At 29.3% G+C, this 7,386-nt stretch overlaps 1 long non-coding RNA gene across 1 annotated transcript; it reads left to right on the forward strand.

Annotated features, from left to right (window-relative positions):
- Nucleotides 1-5,935: 5,935 nt before the first annotated feature.
- On the forward strand, nt 5,936-6,831 carry LOC149961194 (uncharacterized). The gene is made up of 2 exons (XR_016480059.1): nt 5,936-6,061; nt 6,629-6,831. It is a non-coding gene; the product is annotated as an uncharacterized LOC149961194 (long non-coding RNA).
- Nucleotides 6,832-7,386: the final 555 nt, after the last annotated feature.

The raw sequence follows: 7,386 nt of genomic DNA on the forward strand, positions 1-7,386 counted from the left end.
TTTAATCTTTTTAATCTTGATTTAATCTTTTAAATCTTGAGTTAATCTTTTTAATCTTGAGTTAATCCTTTTAATCTTGAGTTAATCTTTTTAATCTTGATTTAATCTTTTTAATCTTGATTTAGTCTTTTTATTCTTGATTTAATCTTTTTAATCTTGATCTAATCTTTTTATCTTGATTTAAGCTTTTTAATCTTGATTTAATCTTTTTAATCTTGATTTAATCTTTTTAATCTTGATTTAATCTTTTTAATCTTGATTTAATCTTTTAATCTTGATTTAATCTTTTTAATCTTGATTTAATCTTTTTAATCTTGATTTAATCTGTTTAATCATGATTTAATCTTTTTAATCTTGATTTAATCTTTTTAATCTTGATTTAATCTTTTTAATCTTTTTAATCTTTTTAATCTTTTTAATCTTGATTTAATCTTTTTAATCTTGATTTAATCTTTTTATTCTTGATTAATCTTTTTAATCTTGATTTAATCTTTTTAATCTTGATTTAATCTTTTTATTCTTGATTAATCTGTTTAATCTTGATTTAATCTTTTTAATCTTCATTTAATCTTTTTAATCTTGATTTAATCTTTTTAATCTTCATTTAATCTTTTTAATCTTGATTTAATCTTTTTAATCTTCATTTAATCTTTTTAATCTTTTAAATCTTGATTTAATCTTTTTAATCTTTTTAATCTTGATTTAATCTTTTTAATCTTGATTTAATCTTTTTAATCTTGATTTAATCTTTTTAATCTCGATTTAATCTTTTTAATCTTTTTAATCTTGATTTAATCTTTTTAATCTTATTAATCTTGATTTAATTCCGATTTTATCCATTTAATAATCTTAATCATGATTTAATCCATTTAATTATCATAAGCATGATTTAATACTGATTTAATCCATTTAATCATCTTTATCCTGATTTAATAAATTTAATCATCTTAATACTGATTTAATCCATTTAATCATCTTAGTACGGATTTATCCATTTAATCATCTTAGTACTGATTTAATCCATTTAATCATCTTAGTACTGATTTAATCCATTTAATCATCTTAGTACTGATTTAATCGATTTAATCATCTTAGTACTGATTTAATCATCTTAATACGGATTTAATCATCTTAGTACTGATTTAATCATCTTAATACGGATTTAATCCATTTAATTATCTTAATCATGATTTAATCCATTTAATCCATTTAATCATCTTAATCTATTTAATCCATTCAATCCATTTAATCATATTAATCCATTTAATCCATTTAATCATCTTAATCATGATTTAATTCATTTAATCATCTAATCCTGATTTAATCCATTTAATCATCTTAGTACTGATTTAATCCATTTAATCATCTTAGTACTGATTTAATCCATTTATTCATCATAATACTGATTTAATCCATTTAATCATCTTAATCATGATTTAATCCATTTAATCATGATTTAATCCATTTAATCCATTTAATCATGATTTAATCCATTTAATCCATTTAATCATGATTTAATCCATTTAATCCTTTTAATCATCTTAATCATGATTTAATCCATTTAATCCATTTAATCATCTTAATCATGATTCAATCCATTTAATCCATTTAATCATATTAATCATGAATTAATCCTGATTTAACCCATTTAATCATCTTAATCACTATTTAATCCTGATTTAATCTATTTAATCATCTTAATCATGATTTAATCCATTTAAGCATGATTTAATCCATTTAATCATGATTTAATCTGATTTAATCGATCAAGGGTGCAAACTAATCATCGAAGTGAACGGCCCCTCGAAAAACCAACTGTAAATACAATCAAGCGTTTCTAGGGGGCTTATGCTTAGCTTGACGCGGACTGGAGGGAGGTGCCTCGCACATACCCTTTCTTTGGTTTCTAGGTGTGTAGTTTTCCCCTCTCGGTAATTTATAGCAACTGTCGGCTCCATCATTGCCACCTGCCTTATGATAAGGCCTTCGTTATTAGAGATGGCAGTGAATCTATTCGATTCTTCGATAGAAACGATTTTACTCGAGAGCGTAGTGCCATCTATTAATGGCAAAGGAAGCTAAAATTCAAAATAACGAAACAATAACGTCGACTGAGTACCATTGTTGAGTACTATAATTAAACAACTTATACTCTACTTGCTGTTAGTGGACTATAACCTAAATTATATATCCCATAAAAAGTATTGTTAAAAATTACAATAATTTAAGTGAGATCGTCAAATTTACAAATGAGCCAATCAACGCGAGGGGTTTTTTTTATGTCCCGCCTTTTGGCTCACAATGTAGCTTAAGAATCTTGTTTTGATTTCGGCACTAGCGACATCTTTTGAATAAAGAGCTACTTCTCCTCGAGCCGACACTTGCTTTAAGAGAAGAATCGCTGTCTCTTGAGGGGGGTGATTACGGTCGTTGTCATCCCCCTCTCTAGGGTTATTGAGCGATGACGCGTAGGGAAAATACTGCTTACGTTCTGTATATTGCTATTCGATAACTTTGGTTCATTAATTTCTGATAAAAACTGATAAAAGAAAACAATGCTTTTTTCAGTCGATGGTGGGGCCTATGAAGGAAATCAAGAAGGTGATTGATCCTACACTTTATACTCGATTTTGTGTGTAGATATTATAAATTAATTTTATTTGATCTCGGTATCTTATGATCCCGTCTCGTTAATTTATGTGGGGATATTTTAAATTAATTTAATATGATCACGTCTTGTTAATTTATGTGGGGATATTTTAAATTAATTTAATATGATCACGTCCCTTTAATTTGTGTGGGGATATTTTAATTTAATTTAATATGATCACGTCTCGTTAATTTATGTGGGGATATTTTAAATTAATTTAATATGATCACGTCCCTTTAATTTGTGTGGGGATATTTTAATTTAATTTAATATGATCACGTCTCGTTAATTTATGTGGGGATATTTTAAATTAATTTAATATGATCACGTCCCTTTAATTTGTGTGGGGATATTTTAATTTAATTTAATATGATGACGTCTCGTTAATTTATGTGGGGATATTTTAAATTAATTTAATATGATCACGTCCCTTTAATTTGTGTGGGGATATTTTAATTTAATTTAATATGATCACGTCTTGTTAATTTATGTGGGAATATTTTAAATTAATTTAATATGATCACGTCCCTTTAATTTGTGTGGGGATATTTTAATTTAATTTAATATGATGACGTCTCGTTAATTTATGTGGGGATATTTTAAATTAATTTAATATGATCACGTCCCTTTAATTTGTGTGGGGATATTTTAATTTAATTTAATATGATCACGTCTTGTTAATTTATGTGGGAATATTTTAAATTAATTTAATATGATCACGTCCCTTTAATTTGTGTGGGGATATTTTAATTTAATTTAATATGATGACGTCTCGTTAATTTATGTGGGGATATTTTAAATTAATTTAATATGATCACGTCCCTTTAATTTGTGTGGGGATATTTTAATTTAATTTAATATGATCACGTCTTGTTAATTTATGTGGGGATATTTTAAATTAATTTAATATGATCACGTCCCTTTAATTTGTGTGGGGATATTTTAATTTAATTTAATATGATGACGTCTCGTTAATTTATGTGGGGATATTTTAATTTAATTTAATATGATCACGTCTCGTTAATTTTTGCTCTATAATAAATGACCATAGTCATTTTCTCTAAGTAGAAATAAATACCATTTAAATACAAGTTTCGTTTTGGACAATTTTTTCACGTACTTGCGTTCTCCTGTAGAAGTGTAGTCTACGCCGTAAATGAATGAATATTTATTAACCCTTTGTTGAAGAACAAATCCCTTTTATAACAGGGAGGAAACCATAAATATGGTTTCACGAGAGACATACTTTAAATATATTTGCCATAGTCAAAAAAAACATATTGTATACTATAATTTAGATAGAATAAGTGTGACAAAATATTATTGAAATTTAGAAAAATAAAATAAAACAAAAGCATGGATAGGACTAATGATAAAATTATGTACAGTAAGTACATTTCAAATTGCATTTGCCGGAGGGAATAAAGTTTTAAATTTGGCACTAACTAGAAAATGTTTTAATTATTAATTAATTAATTAATTGCCTTAAAGTTTTACGTTGAACAGCGACTTCCGGCTTCATTGAACAAATCTTTAAAAGTTTCACTTTTAAACAAAGTCTTACTTGAAAAAAAAATGATATTGTGATAGTGATGTTAAGTCTCCGACTAGAAAATAGTAAACACACTAAAGACTTAGACTATAACCTAGGCTTAGTGACGCAGCCCCTATATTTTGATCACGACCAATCCCGATTGCGGAAGCGCGTTATAGAAGTTGGCAGTGCTATGACGAATTTCCGGGAACATTTTAACATTTTTAGAAGGAATCCATAGCTCTACTTGGAATGCTAATCGCGGCAGATTTTCGTCTCGATGTGGCTGACGGTTTTGTTGACGTCACTATGTTAACTTAACAATCAACAACGTGAGAGGGGAGCGCGCGCAGAGGGGATTTTTTCTCTCGTAGGCGGGGCCAAAGCCGTCAGAGTGATCTTACCTTACGCGATACGCCAGGATAAGCATTCCAAGTAGAAGCATGGATTCCGGTTTTTAGCTAAGACCAAAACAATAGACGAAACTATAAAGTAAAGAGGGCTGAAAAGATGGTAGTCACGTGACTTTGTGGAGAACTGCAGCGCCATCTATCCTAAGAAATACGAACTATTATTACTTTTATTTTGCTAATGGTGGTTTAAATTTTGATCGATTCATCTAAATTATATATTTATTATTATTATTTAAAACATTTTGTAATAGAAAAGTGTAAGTTATTTGCTGTCTGCAGTATCTGGAAGGAATATATTTTTTCTTTAACGTCGCACGGCCAACTATTTACACGAGTTACTGAATCGAAGTTGGCTGTGAAAGGGTAGTCACGTGATTTTGTTCTCCCATTTTAACAAGTTATTTAAGACCAAATTTACCTTATAGTTTCGCCTGTTTATGCTATCGCGGAATCGCCAATTGTCCACAACGCCCTAAAATTCGTTTCATTACGACAACGGGTGCGTCTAGTTGGTCAGAATTCTAACTCAGAAGCTCAGAAAGTTTTCCTTCTGACCGGAAATAGAATTATTGGTTTTGAACATTTTGTGCCAAATAGTCAGAATAGTTTCGAGGTACCTTGCCTACAGAAATCAAAATGGCGGGATGTAGTTTTGCTGATATTGATGTGACCAGGGAGTACAGAACGGGAGTCGTTTTGACAGATCTTTTAGGTTATCAACCAAGAAGCCAGAGAATCGAGGTGGGGTAGGTTGAAAGTGGGTAGAAAGGTTGGTAAAATACGGGACAAGATACGGCTTTTTGCGCCATCTACCTAATTTTTGTGGCTAATTTGTTGTTTATGGAGGAAGTGGATGCTGCCGTCTTTCATTAGATAACGTAGATCCTAATTGTAAATATTTAAATTATCTTACGACTGGCAATATTCCAAGTTTCTTGAGTAAAGCGTATCATTTTTAGGATACAATACAACTTAAATCATAGTACTAAATCAATGTAAATATAATTTTGTATCATATTTCAAACCTTAAGCCTTTGCAATGATTGCCTAATATATTTCCCATTTTTTCCTTTAACATGGCCTTTTTAAACATATTTCCTAAAATAGAAAAACAAATTGTATAAAATGATGTAAAATAATTCTAAGATCTGTTAAAATAATAACAATTTTGTCTTCTTTTGACTTTTGAAAGTCGATTTATGTAACAATGGTCCATGCTTATTTTCACCACGTGAGTGTAAAATTTGAATTTCTCAACAAAAACCGCATGGCCGCTGATAATAGACGGCGATAAATAGTCGATGTGTCCCGTATTTTGCAGAGGCTGAAGTGTAGCTCATTGCAGCAGAACCAAAAAACCCCCCTCTTTTCATCTCCCGTTCTGTACTCCCTGATGTGACACTATACAGATAAAAATTATATTTAACCTGTAAAACAGTGGAAAATACGAAAGAAAGGTGAGTGGTAAGCAATATTTAGTTATTATTGGCCATTTATTTTTAATGCGTAACCGCTTTTTCCACGATTTTGGTCCGCTGTTAACTACCTAGTTAGGTCTACTGAAAATTGTGTTTTATTCTTCCCCCTACCCCCGTTGTGTCTTACGACGCGGACCAATTAGTAGTTTCGGTTTTAAATTTTTGTCATCAAAAAATTAACGACTTTTGAATAGTAATTAAAATCGAATCAAATTAGCATTTCTAGTTTTTCGTTTGGAGAGGAAACCCTACAGGCAGGCCAGAAAGGGGGAAATATTTTCACCACGTACTTTAAATAAGCTCGCAACTCCTGAGGCGATTTTAGATTTGGAATATTTTTATATTTATCTCGCTCATACGAATCGTGGCGCCATCTTTGGTGGTTTTCCCAACTAATTTCTACAGCTACTACATTTGATAATTAAATAATAATTAATAAATTATGATAATTTAAATTAATGGTGGAATTATTTTAACGTTTATACTTAACATTTTATTAAATAAATAATACAAGTTGTACTGTCATATTCACTATAAAAAATACTTTATTTAGGTGGTATCAAGAACATTGTCACCCTCTGCCATGATGTTATACTTCTCACAATGGAAACGCCCCAAAACTCTGTCAGTAGCGCCATCTGGGAAATGAAAAAGTGGAATATTTCCCCCCGGCTTTGATTGAAAATTCAAAAATTATAAGATAATTTTTAATAACAAATATTAACAAATTAAATTGAAATGAAATGGCGTGTTTAATGTGCATATCAATAGTACATACCTTCAAGGATATACACAGCATTTATACCATATTTAAAAATTCATAAATATTAAACATTTATAAACAATTAAACATTATTACAATGCTTAAGCAATCATAAAAAAATTTGGAACTTGGTCATATATACATGTTTAAAATATCAGTTTATCAGCTTTAAAATATCTTGGTATTTACACGAAAAAAATATCAATTTTGTATTTAAATTGGTCATTTGGAATCTGGTCAAAGGAGATGAATTGTTAACACCATGCTATCAAATTTCTGTAGTTCTTAGTTATTTCTATGCGTTGTTGGTGATATTTTTAAGATTTTTAGACAAGATGGCGGCCTGATTTGAAGGTAACCTGCTTCCACTATAGTCATGATGACGTCACCAGAATATTTATTTTTAACCAATTGTAATAATTAACAGTGAAAAATCAGTAAGCAAGAAGTTTTGATTTTTGACTTAATTAAGTGTAAAATATTAGAAAGCAGGAAGTTCTGATTTTCGACTTAATTACTTTTAAAATATTTTATTAATATCTATTATA

This window comes from Leiobunum rupestre, chromosome 1 (genome assembly GCF_980474605.1).
Source record: "Leiobunum rupestre chromosome 1, qqLeiRupe1.1.hap1, whole genome shotgun sequence".
Classification (NCBI taxonomy): Eukaryota; Metazoa; Arthropoda; class Arachnida; order Opiliones; family Sclerosomatidae; genus Leiobunum; species Leiobunum rupestre.